At 41.4% G+C, this 20,730-nt stretch overlaps 1 protein-coding gene across 6 annotated transcripts in view; it reads right to left on the reverse strand.

The window, feature by feature from the left end:
* The window catches only part of LOC104640762 (potassium voltage-gated channel subfamily KQT member 1), a 537,282-nt gene that overhangs the window by 86,054 nt on the left and 430,498 nt on the right, over nt 1–20,730 (reverse strand). The window lies entirely within an intron of this gene.

Below are 20,730 nucleotides of genomic sequence, written 5' to 3' on the forward strand. Positions count from 1 at the left end.
AGAAAATACGTGCAGAACTGACAGGCAGCACCTGAATACCAGATGAATATTATCTGTGTATCTCTTCTTATCCCATTATGTGACATAGGTCTGAATGAAGCTGTCCTTAGCCAGGACAGGCTGTTAGGAAAAATATTTCCTGAATTACGTGCAATTTTTGGAATTACATTAACAATTTGCAAGCCAGTAAGAGTTAGGTTTAATCATGCAGTGGCAATCCTGCTCTATATTGGGTGTACAGAATAATGAAGATAACAATGCCCATAGTTGTCTTTTGTTTACTTCAAATCACATTAGAATACAATGAGATAAGCAAGCAAATCTTGCTTTCATGTTCTGGAAGTCTGTTTACTGCTTCAATTTGTATGTGCGCTAGGAAACAGTAACTTAGGTATGTTTAGAAGGTCATCTGTCAGCCACTTTGTTCATATAACAATCAGTTGTGTAATATTTGCCTAGAGTGGAGGTGACTCCACCTGGCTTTTGCCATTTCTCAAGGCACTGGAAAACATGGAGAAATACCACTGAGAGAAGGTACTGACCTTGCTTCCGTTTTTAGGCAAAAAATTAGGTTTCTGCAGCCAAGTTATGCATATGAATAATGAAGGCACTGAAAACTGATTAATTTGTTTCATTAATATACTCATCTGTGTCAATGCTTCTTTACAAGTGCCTGTGGGTTGCCTCCTTAGGTCCCTGTGTTTTGCAGAGGACACTCACAAGGGATTAAGCCCTTCAGGTTTAGGCCAGTGGAGTGAGGCCAGTCCTGCTCAGCTGGGTCTGGAGGGGGCAGGTGGCTAGATCTCAGGCCAGATCTCCGTAAGCTGATGCCAGCCCTGTCCTGCTGCTGCTCAAATTCTACTAGTAGTTATGTTCAAGGCACCCAAAAGGCCCTGGAAGTCTGTTCTGGCCACAAATGGTCAGTGTGCCACTCGTCACAAAAAGGCAAAAGGAAGAATTTATCTTATGCAGTGATTTAAACACAATTTTGTCCTGAATCCTCTCATGGCTGGGTGCACGTAACTCAGCACACGTTTCTCCAGTGGGACACTGGTCCCTTTGCATTCGAGAAGACCAGGGACATCATCAAGATAGGACAAGTCAGGTGAGCTGATGAAAATGAAGTGGTGGGTACCCCAGTGATCCTGCACTTGTTCACATGTTGTGTCACCAGCACATGGCTGGATACTGTGCAGGGTGACTTGCCTGGGTAACATAGCTCTTGCTCCTTCAGTTGCCGTTCTTACAGCCAGCAAGCTCTGCAGCACAAGTGATCCCCCCACAGTGCCAGAGGTGGGACCGCTGAAGGGAGCAGAGCTGTAATAGGCAGGAATGGTCCTAGCCAGGAAGGAAAGGCAACCCTCAAGTGAACAGCAGTAGATGGGGAGAGGATGGAGGGTGGGGCATCAGAACTGGTGGTGAGGCTAATGACACAAGTCACTTCATGCAGAGACTTGTATGCACACCGGCCGCACCTGCCCAGGGCTGCTGTGGGAAAGGCTGGCATCAGTGCCCGGGGGCGATGCCAGTTCCCTGCCCTGTGTGCCCCAGGATGCTCACAGCTCCTGCCCTGTGTACCCCTGGGATGCTCACAGCTCCTGCCCTGTGTGCCCCGGGATGCTCACAGCTCCTGCCCTGTGTGCCCCAGGATGCTCACAGCTCCTGCCCTGTGTACCCCGGGATGCTCACAGCTCCTGCCCTATGTGCCCCGGGATGCTCACAGCTCCTGCCCTGCATGCCCTGGGCCTCTCCTGCTCAACTCCGTGGGTTGTCCTGATGTCAGGGACCAGGGACTGGGAGAGCTCCCTGCATAGACAACACTCACAGCACACTCCCACCACTCCTCCGAAGAACAGTGACAGGCCGGGATATGAACTGTGGCAGTTTCAACTCAGAGAGTCCAATCTTAGTAGGTGTAAGGAGAAACACACTCAAACTTGATCAAGACTTTTCAAGAGGCAAGACTTTACCCTTTTCCTGTCCGTAATTCTTCATCCTGACTCTTTTCAGCTGCGGCCAAGTCAAACATCCCTAAGATCCGAGATGGCTGCATTCAGCAAAGCCACATGCAGCAACTTCTTAAAGATGCAACAAGCCTTTTGCCCTCTCTCTGTTGTGCAGCTACACTTGGGGCCCCCTTTGTTTTTGAAAAGGTTCAGTTCTGCACATCTGGAGCTGTGCGGTGCCCCGCCAGGAAAGGAATACGTTTACGGCAAGTGTAAGAATAAATATTTACTAGAATTCATCTGTAACAACAGAACAGGAAAACTATTTAAAAACAACAACAACAATAAAGAAAGCAGCCAAGAAATAAAGGAGCGGTTAATCCCACTGGCTGAACTGATCTATTTTTACACTAGGAATAACAAACAGATTTGCAGTGAATTGTACTTATTATTTTCAATACAGTAGCATTGAGGGCCGCTGTTCAAGAATCAGTCTGTCACTGATATTGCTTGGTTTTATATTGAAAACTGAAGCATCATTTTTATAGCATATAATGTCAATCTTCACAAAATAGCCAAGTGCTGAGGCTTCACTCCCATTGCAGTGAATTTAAAGGCTCTCACCGACTAATGTGGGAGTTGGATCAGGCCCCATAGCAACTGCTTATGCCCAAATGCAACGCATTGCTGCTGCAAGTAGGGACAAGCCTGAGGTTTGGATGATGATGATTATATTTTAAATTTTGTATGGGGAACAGATATATATTCTTGTTTATTTTTCAGATCTGCTTTCATCTTTAAGTGCTACGATAACCTTTTACTAGGCTCTAAGCTGACGTTCTACAGGTTAAGGGAGGAGCGAATGCCACTAGTGCCTCTGCCTGGGAATAGGCTCGGCATTAATGGCTGCCTGTGTTTGGGTTGTACCAGGCTCAGGAAGAATGAAGGCACAATTGCTCCCCAGTTAGAGCCATTTTTCTGAATCTTCTCTGTGGAGAACAAGGGCTCCTAGGAAGGAGGAGAAGGAGCCAGGTGCTTGAGTCAGCATGTAAACCTCAGAAGGACCTGCAGAGACAGAAGTCTTGGGGAGGATGGAAAGGGGAAAGGGGCCTTTATGGGAGGATCATACTAAGGCTGCAAGAATCTCATTGCAACACTCAAAGGGAGACAACATAAGCCATGTAAATCAGGGGTGACCTGAAATCTTGAGAAGGCACTGGTGTAATACACAAGGAACACTCACCAGCAATGAGGAAAGAGTGTGACTAGCAAGTGTGTGTCAATTTACCCAGATCTGTACAGCCTTTATGTTGCTTTTAAGAAAAAAATAATGCATCACAGGCTTTTCACAAGTTGTAAAGATGATCTTTTTAAAGATGGAGAACATGCCACAAGAAAAGGAGGAGGAGGTGGACTGCAGTACAGAAGATCAAATGGCCACACTAGCATGTCTTCTGTTTCCAGCAGCGGCCAGCAGCAGATGTTTATGGGAGAATGTAAAACTGAGGATGTGCAACATTATTCATTTCCTTGTTTGGCCTCCCTTTTTGGGTAATCAGCTCTTCAGGGACTTCCTGAGCTGGATGTTCAATACGGACAGTCATGTCCTACTGATATGGCTTTCCAGTCTGAATTTGTCCAGTGTCTCGTTGAACTATTCCAATATCACTCTCCTCACTGTCCCATGGCAATAAGTCTCACAAAGTTACCTTATGATACTCAATAAAACATAGAGCTTTTTTTTCCCCCAACCCGCTAATGTAATTTTTTGTGTTCTATTGCTTGTGTTGTAAAACTTAGTACCTAATGGTTAGCTGCTGTCTCTCTTTTCCCATTTATGAATTTAGAGACTTTTCCCATACCTCCCCTCAATCATATCTTTTCTGGATGGAGGGCTCCTAGTCTATGCTGCTTGTGTGGTGGAATCACACACATCTTTGCTCATCCTTGGTATCCTTTGCTGGGCCTTCTCTAGTTCTTCAGTCTCCTGAAATGGCTGTAGATCAGACCTGCATACTGCAGTCATGCTTTCAGAAAGGGTTCTTTTTTAGCTATTGGTGAATCTGGGGATGCTGGCAGTGATCTGATGGCTAAGACGGCAGAACCTGGAGGCTTAGTTTACAGTTGCCTGACTAGTCTGCCTAGAAATTTGAAGGAAGCACTTTGCGGTTTCTCAGGTTAGAAATATGTATTTTTTTGGGGAAAAAATTTGCTTGGAGACCCTAGACCTCCTCGATAAAGGTCCAAAATAATGTAAAAGGGAGCCCTGTCCAAACAAGCCTAAAACACAAGAATTTGTCTCTCTGGGGATCCCATGTAGAGCAGAGTGAGGATAAAAGCTGTGTCCTTCTCAAATCTGTATGTGTGATCCTGGAATACACACAATGTTTCAGGTGTGAAGTCTATGTGCTTTTGCTCAAAACAGCAGTAACATAAGAATTAGATCATCTTGATATACCTTATTTATGGTGAATTATTTTCTTTCTCTGTAAAGCCAAATTACGTTCCCAAGAACGAACAGGTACAATTAAGGCCCGTTGAGCCCAAAAGTATTGCTGGTTTCTTCAAGAAAGTAAGTGTCCATGTGAGCTGGAGATAAAAATTACCTAAGGGAAATCATAGCACATATTTGAAATTCAATCCTTGGGTAATTGTGGAAAGACCTGTAAGATAGAATTTCTTAAAAAAAAAAGGAGGTAACAATTTTCAAATTAGGTATTTAAAAAGAATCCACTGGCTGCTAAACACTCATTATGTTTTTACTGTTTGGAGTGTGGCTATTAATTTATGTAAAGGTGGCAGACAATTCAAATAATGGGAAGACTGCTCCTTCCTCACCCTCTACAGCTGATCCAGTGCCTCAGCCCTGTTTTCATTCAACTCTCTAAATTTTAATCTAAACCATTGACCGGATGCAGTGTGCAAAAAATATCTTGAAATAAACAGGTTTCTATATTTATACACATTCTGCTGTGCTTATGATAAAAATGATCAAGAAGATGTGTGTTTCTGGAAATCAAATCATTCTTCAGAGAAATAAAGATTAAAACAAAAGGAAAAGGAATCCACTGTTACATCAGAGGTTGAAGGACAGAGCAGGGATGTCATCTGAATTTTGGTGAAAGGTTTGATAAGCTGCAGGAGTAAAGCACAGAAACCTGGGTGATATCCATGTGGTAGTGGCAGAACACAGGATACACAGTGAATAAGCAAAAGCTGACCTAGTCTACTGAGGTTGGTGTCCTTTTCTTGCCACACTGACACATTAATCTGTCCCACTGTCCTTTTCCTCCTACCTCCTAATGCTAGCCACGTCTCAGTGAGTTTACCTGTCCTCAGGGGCTGTGATGGCATATAATACTTTCTCTGTTTTGACCAGTTTTAATTACATGTTTTAATTGAGCATACGGCTGCTCTGATGAAGGACACAGCCATATTGCGAGTTGGTGAGTAGCAGATCCGGTATTTGTGGCATTTATTTCAATGTAAGTCAATTACCTGAGTCACACTCACACGGGGAGACTAGTTTTCAGGTGCGTTTTTGCAACTGTTTGGTTTAGTTTTCCATAAAAACAAAGAGAGAAGAGCACTGGAAACAAAGCTTCGTTCATTGTTACCCAGAGTTTTGTCAGCATTATACAATTTTTTACTCACTGTTTATCATTTCAGACCAATAGAAAACACTGAGCAGGCTTATTGCCTACTAAGCCTTATCTGAAACAGAAAGTCCTGGCAATATGCAAATCATGCAAGGCAAATTCTACTGGCATTATATTTATAATATCCACATTAAGTCAGTAGACATACTGATGAGATATATAATAAAAGCACTACCATTTTAAGGCTATTGCTGGTATCTTGATAATGTGATAAATGAAATCCTGCCTCATGTCATGCAGCAGTGTAACCTTATTGACTTCAGCAGCAGTTGCATGAAAAATATCGCAGGGCAGAAACTGAGCCAATGTTAATGGCAAAGAGTAACATACCCCAAATTTAAGGTTATGCAACTGTGTGGCAATGCAGATCGCCTAGAAATGGAGAGCGCCAAAGAAACGTAAAACAGTAGGACACTAAGTCCATGCAAATTATTTATAACGAGACTTTTTTCCTTAATGAAATGATGTACCATTAACTGAATGGCTTCTTGCTGTTCCATTAAGTCCTAACTGTGGCTTGTTGTCTCTTGGTGATAGCCAGAATTGACTCTGCTGAAGTCAACAGAATAACCTCTGTATACAAGTGCTCCCTTAGAGTGAAGCTAAGACAGTGTATTTATTTCTGAACAGGAGCAATGGTACTAGACATGGTACCTTTTACATATTGCTACAATGGTTCTTTTACAGTTGCTATAATATTTTGGCATGCCAAATGGGGGATATATGTTTTGTCATTTAATTTTCCGGCTTCTGGTGTACTGCTTCTTACCTAGAAAGCAAACTAGCGTGTTTTCAGCAGTGAGAATAGAGACTAGTTTTGCTATCTGGGGTTGCAGAGAGCAAAACAGAGGAAAAAAGATATTGTGTATTCGAACATGGGAAATATAAGTGGCAATACACACACAGAAGCAAGAAAGGTAATCTTCTATAAACAGCCATATTTAGCACTGGGGATTTGTTAAAAGAGAGAAGACAAAAGATGTCAGCTCAAACCCAAACTCCTTTAGAAGTCAGCTGTTTCAGGACCAAGCTCTTGAGGCCTCTCAGACAAAACCCAGAAAACACCCCCAAGCAAAGAAAATGCAGTGAAAACCAGTCTTGGACACAAGTTAAATAAAATGAGATAAAATGGCATTGGGGAGAAATTAGAAAGGTCATCACTCCTAGGGCTTTATTTCCATGGGGTCTCAAACTTTTAAGTTTACTTTAACTAAAGCTTAAATCACTCTCAGATGATTTCTCTTCAGGAAAAGCATGAGTTAAAAGAGAGTAGGAAAGCATAAACAAGTTGAATGTCAGAGCCTGATAAATAACAACAAGCAACGGTCCTAAAGGAATGGCTGCAGATTTCAAGGAGACATGGACTCATGCAGGATGTGAGTAACTCCCATAGACTTCCCACTATCTCTAAGTGGGCTCCCACTGACGTTACTGGTATCCTGTGGCGAGAGAATAGGACCAATATTTTTAGATTTGTGTACGCTAGCTATTTTCTGGAGTTACAACACTAGTATATTTTTAGTGGTTCATTATATTAAGTCGAAGAGCCCTTGCGTGGTGTTGTGTCATACGCAGTGTGCGAACTTCCTGGCGCTCATCTGTTCCTTTGATCCTACCACCCACAATAGCAGCAGAGCTGACTCATCGGCCACCACTATTTCTTCCTTAATAGGAGCTCCCCAGGTAGGCGGAAACGTGCCACACAGGGGATGGTAACGGCCATATCAGATCCGAGTCCCACACTCACACGACGTCCACTCCAGATGGGGAGAATCTGAGCGATGTCAAAGACACTGCTGATATTTCATGTGTTTGCCTTCCGATATTCTGTGGTAATACTATGTCACTGTATCCTAAGCATATTTTGCATACTTTGCGACTATCGTAATGTCACACTATAGTAATGATAAATTTCTCGCCGGGTACAGCTATCCGTGCTTATTGTGTCAGTGATAGGGTTTATTAGATAGACTACAAGGCTTGATGCACATTTAGAATTCATAATCGAATGTATCTTGACTAATAAGTTGATATAGAGAGGTCGCTTCTAGGTGTTTTTTTCTGGTGAATGTTTCTAGGAAAGACTGAAGGTCAGTTTTCCTTTGTAAAGTTTCTTTGACTTTTCCTGTTATGATTGTTATAATAAAATAACAAAAATATGACGTTCTACTAAATCTATATTTTTCTTACTGCCTTCCTTTCAATCAGTGAACACTTAATTTGTGTTGTCAGTAACACATGCTAGCTGTTAGAAAACCCAAATAAAATTATACAATGCCTCATGACAGACATACCATTTCCCCGCTCCTCGCTGTTATACGTACAATCCTTCATGACAGCTGTTTAAGACACATGGTACTGACTTTCTCCATAATGCCAGTATCTTATGTGAATTTGCTAGAAAAATAACACAGTATTACTTTTAATTTTGAAGACATAGATATAACTAAATTCTTATGTAAAATATTTTTAGAAGAGTTATATGAGTTTAACTTTATGCCTTTTACCAGAATTTGCAAAATATTTACATTTGCGTTAGGGAATCACACAATGTATTTTAACATATTTTGGTCACAATTTTCTGTACTGGCTCTTCAGACCAAATTCCTCAACATAGTGTGTCTCAAAGACTTTCAGTAGTTTACAAAGTCTCTCCATTTTGCTGTGCAGGTAGAGGCCTATGCAGCAGTTGTGTCTGTCTTTTTTTTTTTTTAACGATGTGTGGGTAGATTATATTAGTGAAAGAAGAGCTGAAGAAGAGCACCTCTTTATGCTTGGAGCAGAAGCTGGTGACATCTGAAATAATGCAACACATCGAAGTACAGCGCGCAGACAGGAGGGCAGTAAGTTACCCTGGTTCAAAGCATGTTTAAGATAACATTTTGGTTGGCTTGCAGAAGCCATGCTGTGGAAGCTCACCAGCTAAGAAAGGCTGGGCCTCATTAATACTTGGATGGGAGATCTCCAGACAGCATTAAGATTTATTTCAGGAAGTTGCATTAGTGACTTTGTAGCACTTTGAATTGGTGCCATCTCAGTGTTTAGTATGTTGGTAGGGATAGAATACTGCAAGAGGGAAATGGCTGTATTTTCAACTACTTCGCACAGTCTTTACTTCAGCATAAAAAAGTCAGATCCAGGAGATAAGAGCGAGTCTTTTAGCACTAAGAATGCACTGTTGCTAGTCATAAGTATAGAGGAGGTTTAACTGTAGTGTTCTTGGCCAAGCCTCTGCTTGGGTTCTTTCTGCCCGTGAGTGCGGTTTCACACGGGGCTTGAGTCAATCTAAAACCACCTTGCTGCTGTGGCAGGAGTGGACCTGCTCTCCTCCACCACTTTCAGGCACATACTCCTTACTCTGGCCTGCTCTGGCTGAAAGGCAACCCTACAAAACACAGAGGTAATGCAGAAATGACCAGGCGGATCAGTAAGGTGATGCAGCTGCGTGACTGAATGATGCCAGCACAAGGCATGTGGTGGGCACCCATGGCTGGGAGCAAGGCAGGGCTCTTCTGCTGGCTGCCCTCAAACTGTCTCAGGCAACTGCTAGAGCGATACCCTACAATCCCTCTGTGGTTTGATTTTGAGAAGACATTCCGCTTGTCCTGTCCCAGGCTTTTCTGTGCAGGGTTATTTCCATCAGCTGTCACATCCCCTCAAAGGGTGGCTGCTGAGTGAGTGACAGGGCTTCGTTTATCTTCCATGCAAAGGGTGCTGGCCTTCCACAAAATAAAAGACCCGAAGTTTTCCACTGCCTTTGTTTCCACAGAATCCAAATCCATTGAGAGTAAAGAGCTTGCTCCAACAGCCTCCATAAGGACACTGCAGAGAGGATGTGAGGCACGGGTTGCAATGTGAGCACTTGGGTTGCCACCTCAATTTTTTCAAAACATGTTTGGCTTCGCAAATGCTGCGTGATGCACAGAAACTGCCTGCTGAGAGGCTCTTTCCTCCTTTGGGCTCATTTCTAGGGGATAGTCTGAAGTGCCATGACCTAATACTTGTCATCAAACTATGTGTGTATCTGTGCACACATGTATGTACATATAAATATATTTAAACATGTACACACGCAAACTGTTCTGGCAAAAAAGGAAGGACAAGTTGCTAATTACAGAAGCAATTCTGTCACCATATGACATTTAAAACTTAGTGGCTTATTCAGAATATTTTATTATTATTTTTCCTCTGCTTTGATAGACAGCAACTTCAATGAAAGGGAGGAAGAAAAACCAGAGCTGTGCACCCGTCAGTGATGGGAATGGAAACATCTTTCTGTTCCTTCCCAATGTAATCTCCAGACCAGCCTTTGCTCACGCTGCTCTTTCAGGCAGTGATATGCTGGAAAGCATTTCACAGCTTCAACTGTTTTTTCTATGCACAGGAGAGATTCCTGGTCTCAGCTGTGTAAATGTTTTAACTGAGATTCATGCTTGGCTATTCAGGTCATTGCTTTCTGTTCCGGCCCACACAGGCCAAAATGCATCTATATAAGCATAAAGTGTCCAAAATCAACACAGTATTTTTCACTTGAACACACCCATGGCACGTGGCTCACTCAAAGTACAGGGTACAATGCCAAGCAGTAGATTTGTACATTTGCCTGATATGAACTTAGCATGATTTATAAGAAAAGATGCAATAGCCTTGTTGTATGCCTTTGCAAATCTGACTTGACAGAAACCCTTTCCAAAGAAGGAACCCAGGGAAACAAAACTCTGCCTTCTGTCCTTAAGAAAGGACTAATCTAATGTAGGAAGTGTTCTCAGAATATGCAATTTATATTCAGAATTACAATGTATTTCTTTCTGAGTTCAAGTAACTCTCTAGCTCCTTTGCTGGAAGAATAAAACAATTTTCCTTCTGCTGTTTTGATTTTATTGTATAAGGGGTTTAGGGACACCTTGAAACTCAACAGCACTTAAATGATTAAAACACTTTTAGTTATAGAAAGACCTAGGTAGCTCTAGAGACAGGTTTAGTCAACGCACAAATTTGCAGGGATTGTGTTCCCATATCTTCTCATACTGCCTGCAACTCGTTCCAATGTCAAATGAAGACAACAAAGCCCAAGGCACACCCTCCTGTGGTGCCAAAACTCTCCTTTCATGATACTTTCCTAGGGGTTTCTTTCTAAGATTCAGTGTAATTGTAAAACTAGGAACTTGAGTACTATTTTTACTAAATTTAATGAGGCAATTCTGAGGTTTTTTTGTGATCCAAACTTGAGGACCTTCTGAACTCAGTGCCTAGCTATTTTCACGTTCGACATGTCCCCTGCAGCGTGAAAGAAGCCATGTTCTCAGCACCCAGGAACCGGTTTTGGTATTTCAGTAGCTAATGCATGGCCACAAATACTTAGCCTTGTTTCTTGAGACTGCAAGGCTAACTGATTGTTGGGCACCCAGAGGAGGGCTCCCAAACAAGTGTTCGTGAGGCCACTGTTTGCAGCTGGTTTGGCTCACGGGTTTGCCACAGTGCTGGACTCACAGACACTTGCCTGCTGGCATACAAGGCAGAAGGCTTTGCTACTGTCTGAGAGTCCTTGAGAAATAAAACTAGATAGCTCTGGCCTTGGTATAGGTGTATTTACCATTTTAAGTCTAAAATAATATGTACGTAACAAAAATAACATAGTTCTGCAGTTGATCTTGCAAAACAGGAGGAGGAGGGCTTCCATCTTTCCCTAAACTTGGGAAAATGACAAAAAAATTGAAGGGTCTAGAGCTGGGAGATTGATGCAGCTGTCTTAAACCATCTCCATTTGTGTATCATTGTCATTATCGTCACAACCTCCCCCTTCTCTTTGCCAGCTGCAGCCTATGGAGGGAGGTCCTGCCTGTGAGCCTTATCACACAAGGACCATCAACATGTCTTGCCTGCAGCAAAGGAATGATCAAACCACTAAGCTATTTGACAAGTTTCACATTTTGTTTTTCCAGCTTTGTACTTCTTTCCAATAGCATTTATCTCCACAGATTTGGGTCAAATTTGGCACTAGTTCTGGGACAATAAAGCCACCACTTCTGGTAAATCAGTTTTGGCAGAGGAAAAAAAAAATAATCAAGTATTTCTCTGCTTTTGTTCAGGGTAAAGTTGCTCTGGGCTCTAGATAGCCCAAATTACAAATGCATTTGTGTGTGCATCACTGTAAGTAAACAAACTTCCTGCAGAAGGTAGAATAACATTTATTTGTGCTGAGAAATGCTTAATCTGTCTCCTCCTCAAGGACAAGGTTGCTTACTGTGTACCTTACCAGTTGCATTCGTTACCTGCTTCAGGTGTCACTAAAGGCAGGTGATTCACATAATGGGCCAATTTAAAATGTGGCTCACAAGACAAAAATTAAAACAATACAGAGGTTGAAAATATGTTTTCCATAACTTTCTTTTCTCCTTACAAAATGATTAAAGTTTTCATGCTGACATTTTAGGGCAACTGTCCTATTGCCTCAACCCCATCAGTTAAAAATTGCCTCAATGTCTTCAACTCACTATGTATTTGTAACAAGATATATTAATATGGCCTTAATTCTGGGATGGTTTCAAAGTCATGTACCGGTGCAGATTACCAGATTGACTGAAAAATACATTATGTTTCAGCTCAAGGTTGAGACACAGAAGGGGAAACTTGCATTGGTGAAACACAAATCATTGTAGGGCCAAATATTGTACTGTACTCAAATTCAGAGAATCATAGAATCATAGAATGGTTTGGGTTGGAAGGGACCTCAAAAATTCCTCAAATTCCACTTAGTTCCACTTGAGTGTTTGTTTTTTTAACCTCACACAAGTACCAGTTGCCACCTCCGCTCCAGAAAGATGTGGTACCAGGACAATATGGAGTAGCTACAGGACAGGTATCTATCTTAATGTAAGGCTTCGTATTGGAGTTTTTGGAGTAGAGAAGAAATGTATTTTCATAGAATCATAGAATCATAGAATGGTTTGGGTTGGAAGGGACCTTAAAGATCATCTAGTTCCAACCCCCCTGCCATGGGCAGGGACACCCTCCACTAGACCAGGTTGCCCAAAGCCCCATCCAACCTGGCCTTGAACACTTCCAGGCATGGGGCATCCACAACCTCTCTGGGCAACCTGTTGCAGTGCCTCACCACCCTCACGGTGAAGAATTTCTTTCTAACATCTAATCTAAATCGACCCTCCTTCAGCTTAAACCCATTACCCCTTGTCCTATCACTACACTCCCTGATAAACAGTTCCTCTCCAGCTTTCCTGTAGGCCCCTTTAGGTACTGCAAGGCCTCTATAAGGTCTTCCTGGAGCCTTCTCTTCTCCAGGCTGAACAACCCCAACTCTCTCAGCCTGTCCTCATAGGAAAGGTGCTCCATCCCTCCAATCAGCTTCATGGCCCTCCTCTGGACTCGCTTTTCTTGTACTTTTCCAGCCACATCCTATTAGTTTCTAGTCAGTATGTGTAATGCCGTCTTATAACAAGTGGCATAGTGAGTCACGGTGTTAGTGTTTTCCTTATGGTAGCAACCAGTGATCCATAAACACTGTGCTGGCTGCTGCGGAAACACTCACTTGTCCTAAATGTTTTAGAGAGCCAAAGATCAGTGAAGTGTAAAAGAAAACATGAACACCCATGTTATCAATAGGAAATAAAAAATGAAGAGTTTTTTAGAGCTTTTCCCAAGTTCAGACAGGTGGCCTGTGTCACAGCTTCAGCTCCCTTAACACCAAACTCACGCTCTTAGTAAATCTTTAAATGTGGTGTCTTCTTCTCCAGTACAGCCCACTACTAGATACTTCTAGTCTGAATGATATAAATAAATAAATTTTCTTGTTAGATGTGCTAGAAAAGGATGCAGATGATGTCTGAGATCTTATAATTTTATAAGCATATTTTGGTAACTTTGATTTGATAACCCTTTTAGAAGCATATAGTGAAGTGGTAAGCAGAGGAGACATGATTTGGTGGCAGCAGTAATGCAAGATATTTCGAGCCTGCACCCTGCTTGTTCCTACCCCCTGAACTGTGCCAGCACAGCTCTTACTGAGACCCTGCTGTGAAGGAGGTCAGGGAATTTGGTAGATTCTCCCCAAACCATTTTTTAAAAATTTTTAATTTTAAAATAAGGCAATTTATTCTCCTAGAGGTAGCAATGAGAAGTGTTATACTGGAAAACCTGAAGCTGTGTTCCTGCTGAACATTTTCCACTCTGAAACCTCTGACGCAGAAAGGAAATGATAGGAAATTTCATTTAATATCTGTGTTACATGTCCTGACCAACACTATATCCACAAAAGATAAGTGAATACGCATCTTGAAAATGAGTCAGATTTAAAGAAACACACAGTCTGAATCCCTCCCGGTCCCCACTCCCCATGTTTTGTTGGGCTTTATCTTAAATTGAGCTGTGAATATTTCCATGCAACAAAACATTTATGAAGGCCAATGTTTTACTTATGATCCCAGGGGAAAATGTACTATATTACCACGCTAATTTGGAGAAGAGGATGCCAGATGGATAGACTGCACAATATATTTGAAGTTAGGAGAGCTGACATCTTGTGCAGGATATACAATACAAAAAATTAAAGCAAAAAGAAAGACAAGAAAATGCTAAGTCTAGAGTAGCCTAGAGGTACTTTATCAGTCATATAGTTCATGTGAGTAAAATATTGTTAATTAATGAGGGTCAAAATATGCTTAAGGAGGAAGAAAGAAGAACAGAAGTCTGGTATAGAAACTAACACAGCCCACTCAGCAAGCATTCACATTGCAAGCCTGAAGCAAATCCTAGAACTGCTTATAAAAACGCCCATGAGAGTTTGCAGGGATCTTAGTGCAGGAGATTAATCTGACAAAGAAAATACAACAGCACATTGTCTGTTACATATAAGAATATTCTAGGTCCATCTATGCATATCCTGTATGTAACAGCATACATGAAGAGCCAATGAAAAAGAGTTTGCTCTCCCTAATTTATTTTCCCAACAAACTGTGGCCAAGGGTTGTAACCACGTTGTCAGAGCACTCGCTACTCCTTGCTTTGGTTAATTTGTCTACATTTCCATTTTCAACCTTTTCGTGCATATCTAAAGTATCTTGAAGTGGTGCAGTTAGTCACGAACATGGCATTTCCTTTGATCGAGTTGATAACTGCTGTTTTCATTTGCTGTCCCTTATTTCTTGTACAATTAGAAGGAGGGAAAGGCCATTGCTCCTTCTTCCATACGTCATGTTTGATCTGATGGACCCTCTACAGTGCCTCCAGGCTGAAGAGTCCTAGTCTACTCAATATAGTACAGAAATCTTGTGTGCTTCTGATCAGTCCTGCTCCCCAGCTGTACTTTTTTTCTATCATAGTCTTTCTAGAACCACATGCAAGATCCACAGTGTGGGCTCACCGGGGATCTATATAGCAGTATAATGCAATATATCTTCTCTTTGCTTTTCATTTCTCTCTCAGTAATTCCCAAATGCCTTTTTCACTGCTGGCCTCACCGTAGAAAAGGACTCCAAGGTCTCCTTCATGTGTGCTGGCTGCTCATGCACGGACTTCCCAGTATGACATTCTTAGGGTTCGTTCTCCTCTTATGACATATTATTTTGCATTTACGGACACTGAACTCGGTCTGCTATTATATTACCCTGTCACTGAAGCTCTTCACAGCCATTATAGTTCTGGGTACCTTGAATAATTTTGTAGCAATTGAAGACTGCCACTCATAATCCTAAATTAATGGATTCTGTTGCCACTGTGCACAAGACACCAAGTCTCATTAACACTTTTACCTTACATGTTTATCAAATTGAGGGTACATTCAATCAATCTATCCTTTATGTAATGCAGTGAAGGGACAGATAAACAGAAAATGTCTGTACTATGGAAGGGATTTGCCTGTTTCAGCTCAAGTCTGTGTGAAATTAGAGAAAAAAAATGTAAAAGACACAATGGTGCAAGTCAATTACATCAGCAAGTATTAGTGGACTCCAGGAATCTCTTTCTCCACCTGCCATGGATGGATATTCAGAGGAGCCTGATGTCTCTACAGCCCCCAGGGCATTGCTTTAGTCCGTGCATAGAAAACTGCTGTCCCAAACTGAAGTTACTGAGGATTTATCGCTGCTCACATAATAATCCTCTTTAATTTGTAAGCCTAGTTGCTGAACTCTTCATGTTATTATCCATTGCGTCAGAATATAAACCTTTAACAATGTAACTGCGGCAATCCTTCAGTGATTCCACTCAGAAAATATGTAAGAGAAGCTGTGCATGGCATTTGCCTCTGATTCTTTTATGTATTTAAAATACAAAAGATTTATTCTCAGTTGTTGAACCAGCTTCTCTTTCTTATCTTCCTGACAACTACTTGTAACATCTGTCAATGATTATTTAGGAGTGCACCAAGACACAAAGAGCGCTAGGACAATTACTCTGAGCTATGTACTCCATTGTCAGGATGTTCTTGTTTTGGCTTTGAAAAAGTATGTTCAATGGGAATAAGATAAAACCATGTGACTTTTTTATGGTTTAGAAAGTATATGTTGGCAAAGGCTTGTCTCTAACAAATGCTCTTTCTTCTTTAAATAACATCAGGGGAAAACCCCATCATAACTCTTTTTAACTATTGTAAGACAATAAGCTACTCTACCCAAATAACATATGGCACCTTTCTCATTTCAACCTGCAGTATATCTCTTTGACAGACTTCAAAAAGTCCTCATAGTCACAGGGGAACAATGTTGACAGATACAGAGCTCAGGAAAGTCAAGTGAAAATTTTCCAATTGTTTCAATGGGAACAGAGCTAGTCAAAAGAAGGAAAAAGATAAGACGATGGAATTTCAGCTGATGGGGATCTATGGTCCTTCTGCTACCACAGAGACCCCAATGTATCTACTGACGACTGCAGAAAGATGCATTTCCTTCAGAGTTTTTTGGGTTTTGGATTTCTTTTAATACTTGTATGTTTAGGGACAGTTCTGTTTTAATGTCTACTTAGTGTTGAAAAAACAAAGGGCAACTTGCTTCACTTCCAAACTGAAAGAAAATTCAATGCACAATTTATTTATTTTTTTAATTTTTGAAAGCAGCTCATTAAATACTGTCAAAAATAGCAATTAAAAGCACAAATGCAAGCAAGCAATTACTGTTGAGCATCATGAGAGCCCCAGTACCAAACACATTCATGTGGGAAGGTCTGGGACTGCCTACTGAAATAACTGCAGTAATAACTGCAGCTGACAGAGATGACATACCTTAAGCATGTTTTTATATGGGAATTACTCTTTGCACAACCTGGGTGTTAATGCACAAGTTTTCACAGATAATGGGGTTTTTTTTCATCTATCTAAGGCTTGATTAAAATCCCACTGAAGTTGATCGAAAGGGTCCACATGCCTGTAGAAGTCAAATCAAGTCCGTCAGTAAATCTCACCACCCTTAGGTGTTCAGTGCAGCACGAAGTATCCGTTCTTTGGGTTGTCCTGTTTGGACAAATGTGTGTCTGATGGTGCTCAGGTAGGGCTATCTAGAGCCTCTAATCTAGTATAAACATTTCCACACTCGGTCTAAGTAACTAAGGCTAGGTGCATGAAGCAGTGTAGAGAGGTCATCTGCCTGTGAATAGGCTGGTGCTGGGGGGAAATTGTGGCATTGGGAGAAAGAGGGGCAGACCAAACCATCCATCACTACTGAGTCGCTGCAAAGCCCTTTGAGAGGTGAAGGGGAAGAGGCTTCCCATCGCAGCTGCATCCAACTTTGACCCAAGTTTGCATTTGCAAAGGTAACTTGGATAGCTCTCCCATTATGAAGCACTCCCATTATGAATCTGCAATAAACATTTGCCTTTACATTGCTCTTTAAAGATCAGGATTTTCCCTTTTTTCAGACTGATGCATATGTACAGCTCTAGACAACCTTCCCTTCTTACAGACAAAACCCACATAAGGCAAAACCACTGCAACTCACAACATCATGCTGAAAACTTATGCTGAACAGAAGAAGCAAAAGTGCTAATAATTATGGTTTCTCAGTAGGTATAAAATAATTCCTCCTCCTCCTTTTCCCTCCAACACCCCGAAGAATTAAAAAGAAGCACAATCACCACAGTGTAGTTTAGATGAAAGTATTACTAGTGAATTAAATCTCTTGGATATTAACTTGCCCATTTCGTTAATTGACTGTATGGGAGATTTGCTCAGTACTTGGCCAGGGCAGTCTGCTCAGACTTGTAATCTGGGTGGCTCTGAAAAATCTGTGTATACTTACATGTATATAAACATAAATAAAGGTATAATCATATGAAATCAGTGACTAAAATTTTCGGGTCTTTATGACTGGCTAGCATCATGGGTAATCTGAGGCACCAGAATTGTCTCCAGTATTACCTGAAATGATAAAAAACTGAAGTTATCCCAGCCACAACCACATTACATCTACAAGATTTAGAACATTTATGAAAAGGCTAGTACTACTGCTGGAGTCTTCTTGTGGCACTTGGCATGACAGCGCAGTACTGCTAGGAGCAGTAAAATCATCTGAGCATGTCAAGTTGATCCTGAGTAGGGTAACAGTCTTCTCTGGAGACCAAGTTTGGGTCTATGATGACAAGTGGGGGGCATGGGGATCATCTGACCCATTCACGCAGGCCTGAACTTCCCTTTCCAGCATCGCCAGGGATCCAAGCTCTATGGCACTGCAGAGCGTTTTGATGGGATGCCATATGTGGCAGACCGATTCAGGAAGCTGTTGTGCATCTAAAACTAAGAACGAACTATTGCTTGTGCTTACAGACAAGAATTCAGAGAAAAGGTTTATTTTCCAGTAACTACTGTACTCTGAAATATGTTGTCGATGTGTCCATAATAAGCAGGTAATACTTCTCATAATAGCCTTAAAGGTCCCAAAATATATTTTGCAGTTATAACGTGAGAGATGTGTTTATTTTGTGAAATGACTGAAAATTTAAATAATTTTACAAATTAGTCTCAAATGTGGAAGTGACTGTATGGTTCTGTAGAAATACATGTGTATAAAAAGTAATGCCAAATTTTGAGAAATTAATGAAACAGTAATTTTACAAAAAAGGCTGGCTGAAACAATCATTTTGCAAAATGACTGGAAATTGTAGTCATTTTGCAAATGGCTCATTTGGCAATTGGAATAGAGCATACTTATGTGTTTGTGAGTGAATTTAATGCCCAAGAAAATGAGGGACTAACAAGCAATTGCTACTCCCTGGTTTTACTCCCCAGCACTCTGAACTTCTCAGACCCAGCTCCAGTAATCCATCTGTCTCTTGACCTGAGGTGTCCCTGCTAGGTTAACTGTAGGGTTGCTGGTAAGATGCTTTTATGTTGGATGTTCACTAAACAGAAGTCTGTAACTCTGTTCTGCTCCAAATAAATGTAAGAACAGATGTCTCGGGGCTGAGAGAGTGATATGGCTCCTTGTCTGCTTCTGCTAATCTGACCCAAATGTATCTGCAGTTTTAAAAAATTAGCACAATGTCTAAATGCCAAAAATTCTACAACTAAATATGCAAACAATTACCAGGCTTGTGCGAATGTGTGGGCGTGCGAGCCTGTGGGTGTGCATGTGCATGCCCACAGCAAATCCACACCCACATGGACTGCCATTAATCACTCTGTTTGGGATGTTTATTCCTGGCTCATGAGGATGCATTCAAAGAACAAATATTTGGTTTTGGAGTGCATTAAATGACATTTTTTTAAAATGTTTCTTGAGGGAGGAGACCCCTGACAACCACACAATAGGTTTTCTCTTCTCTGGTGTTAAATAGGCTGATTGGTAGAAACTACTGAAGATGACTGTCAAGCTGTAAACTGTGTGGGAGAGAGACCATCTCTTCTTACATGTGCACACAACATGCAGAATGCAGTTTATGACCAATGGTGGAGCCTTGGTTAAGGCCTTTTCCAGGAGCAGGGATCTCTAGTCTCCAGGCCTTTCCACTTGCCCTGTCCTCAGTCATGACACTCGCTTAGATCTCTTATGCCAGCTTGCTTAGTTCATCAGTCGATGACATTATGAAAAAAATACAGAATGTGTGGTGACCAGTTGAAAGCAGAAACTTTGATTCTTGCTAGCTGGCTAGGGAAAATGAATATACAGATCTGAAAATGAATATACACATTGGCATCCACTGCACAATTCTTCTGTAGCAGCCCAGAGAAGCTAAAAGCTACTTAGTGGAGGAAAAAAGCAAAAGGCTCAGCTATGCTCAGAGATACCCTGCATCTTCCTTTGGATGCAGGGTATTAAATTCTGTATTCCCCTAATTCCTCATCACTGCCCTACTGCAGCATATCTCTTTCTTAATCTGCAGCTAGCTGGAAAGCATTCGTCTGAGCAGTACAGCTGCATATGGGAATGGGCTGAGATTTATCGTAATGGGAGCAATGAAAAGTAGCCAAAGGTGGTAACCTCTTTGTCTCGGAACCGTTGTAGCTGGACGGAGATGTTTGCCTGCCATCTTACTTGCTTTTTGTTTTGTTATTACATAAACCCAAACACCAGGAAAATTGAATTATTACCTATGTAGGAAGAAGGAATAATTGAAGGGAGTTGTTTAAGTAAGGCGGGAAGAGAAGAATCTCTAAAAACTTTCTGAGCCTGTGTAATTTATGATCACCAACGCTATGGCTACATTTCTTAACGGAAATGACTGGTGATTGTCTCTTCACGTGATGGTCCAGCTATCCAGAGGAAGGAGGACTCTTGTTATTTTCCTACTGTCAAACAGTCTCACCTCTCATTTTTCATGTGAGAAATGCTCAAGGGACCAACTGAAAGAGTGATCCTGAATCTCCTCTGACTGACAACATTTCCATATTGTGGAGTTCCTATCTGACTGCACTATCAAAGAGAAAAGAATCAGGATTCAGGTACAAACTCACAGAAGTAATCTTTCAACAAAAGATATCCTTGACTCTCAAAATGTTACCTCCCTCCTCTTGTTTAGTCCTTTTCTCCTTACTCTGCACTTGTGCTGCACTGAAAAAAAAGTCGGGTTTTGTTTGTTTGTTTGTTTGTTTGTTTTTTCATAAGGCCAAGCTACCAGATCCTACCAGCACTGTACTGGAAAAAAAAAAGAGTTTCTGGAGACTGCCTTGAATCAAGATCCTCTAC

The sequence above is a fragment of the Balearica regulorum genome, chromosome 1, assembly GCF_011004875.1.
Source record: "Balearica regulorum gibbericeps isolate bBalReg1 chromosome 1, bBalReg1.pri, whole genome shotgun sequence".
NCBI lineage: Eukaryota > Metazoa > Chordata > Aves > Gruiformes > Gruidae > Balearica > Balearica regulorum.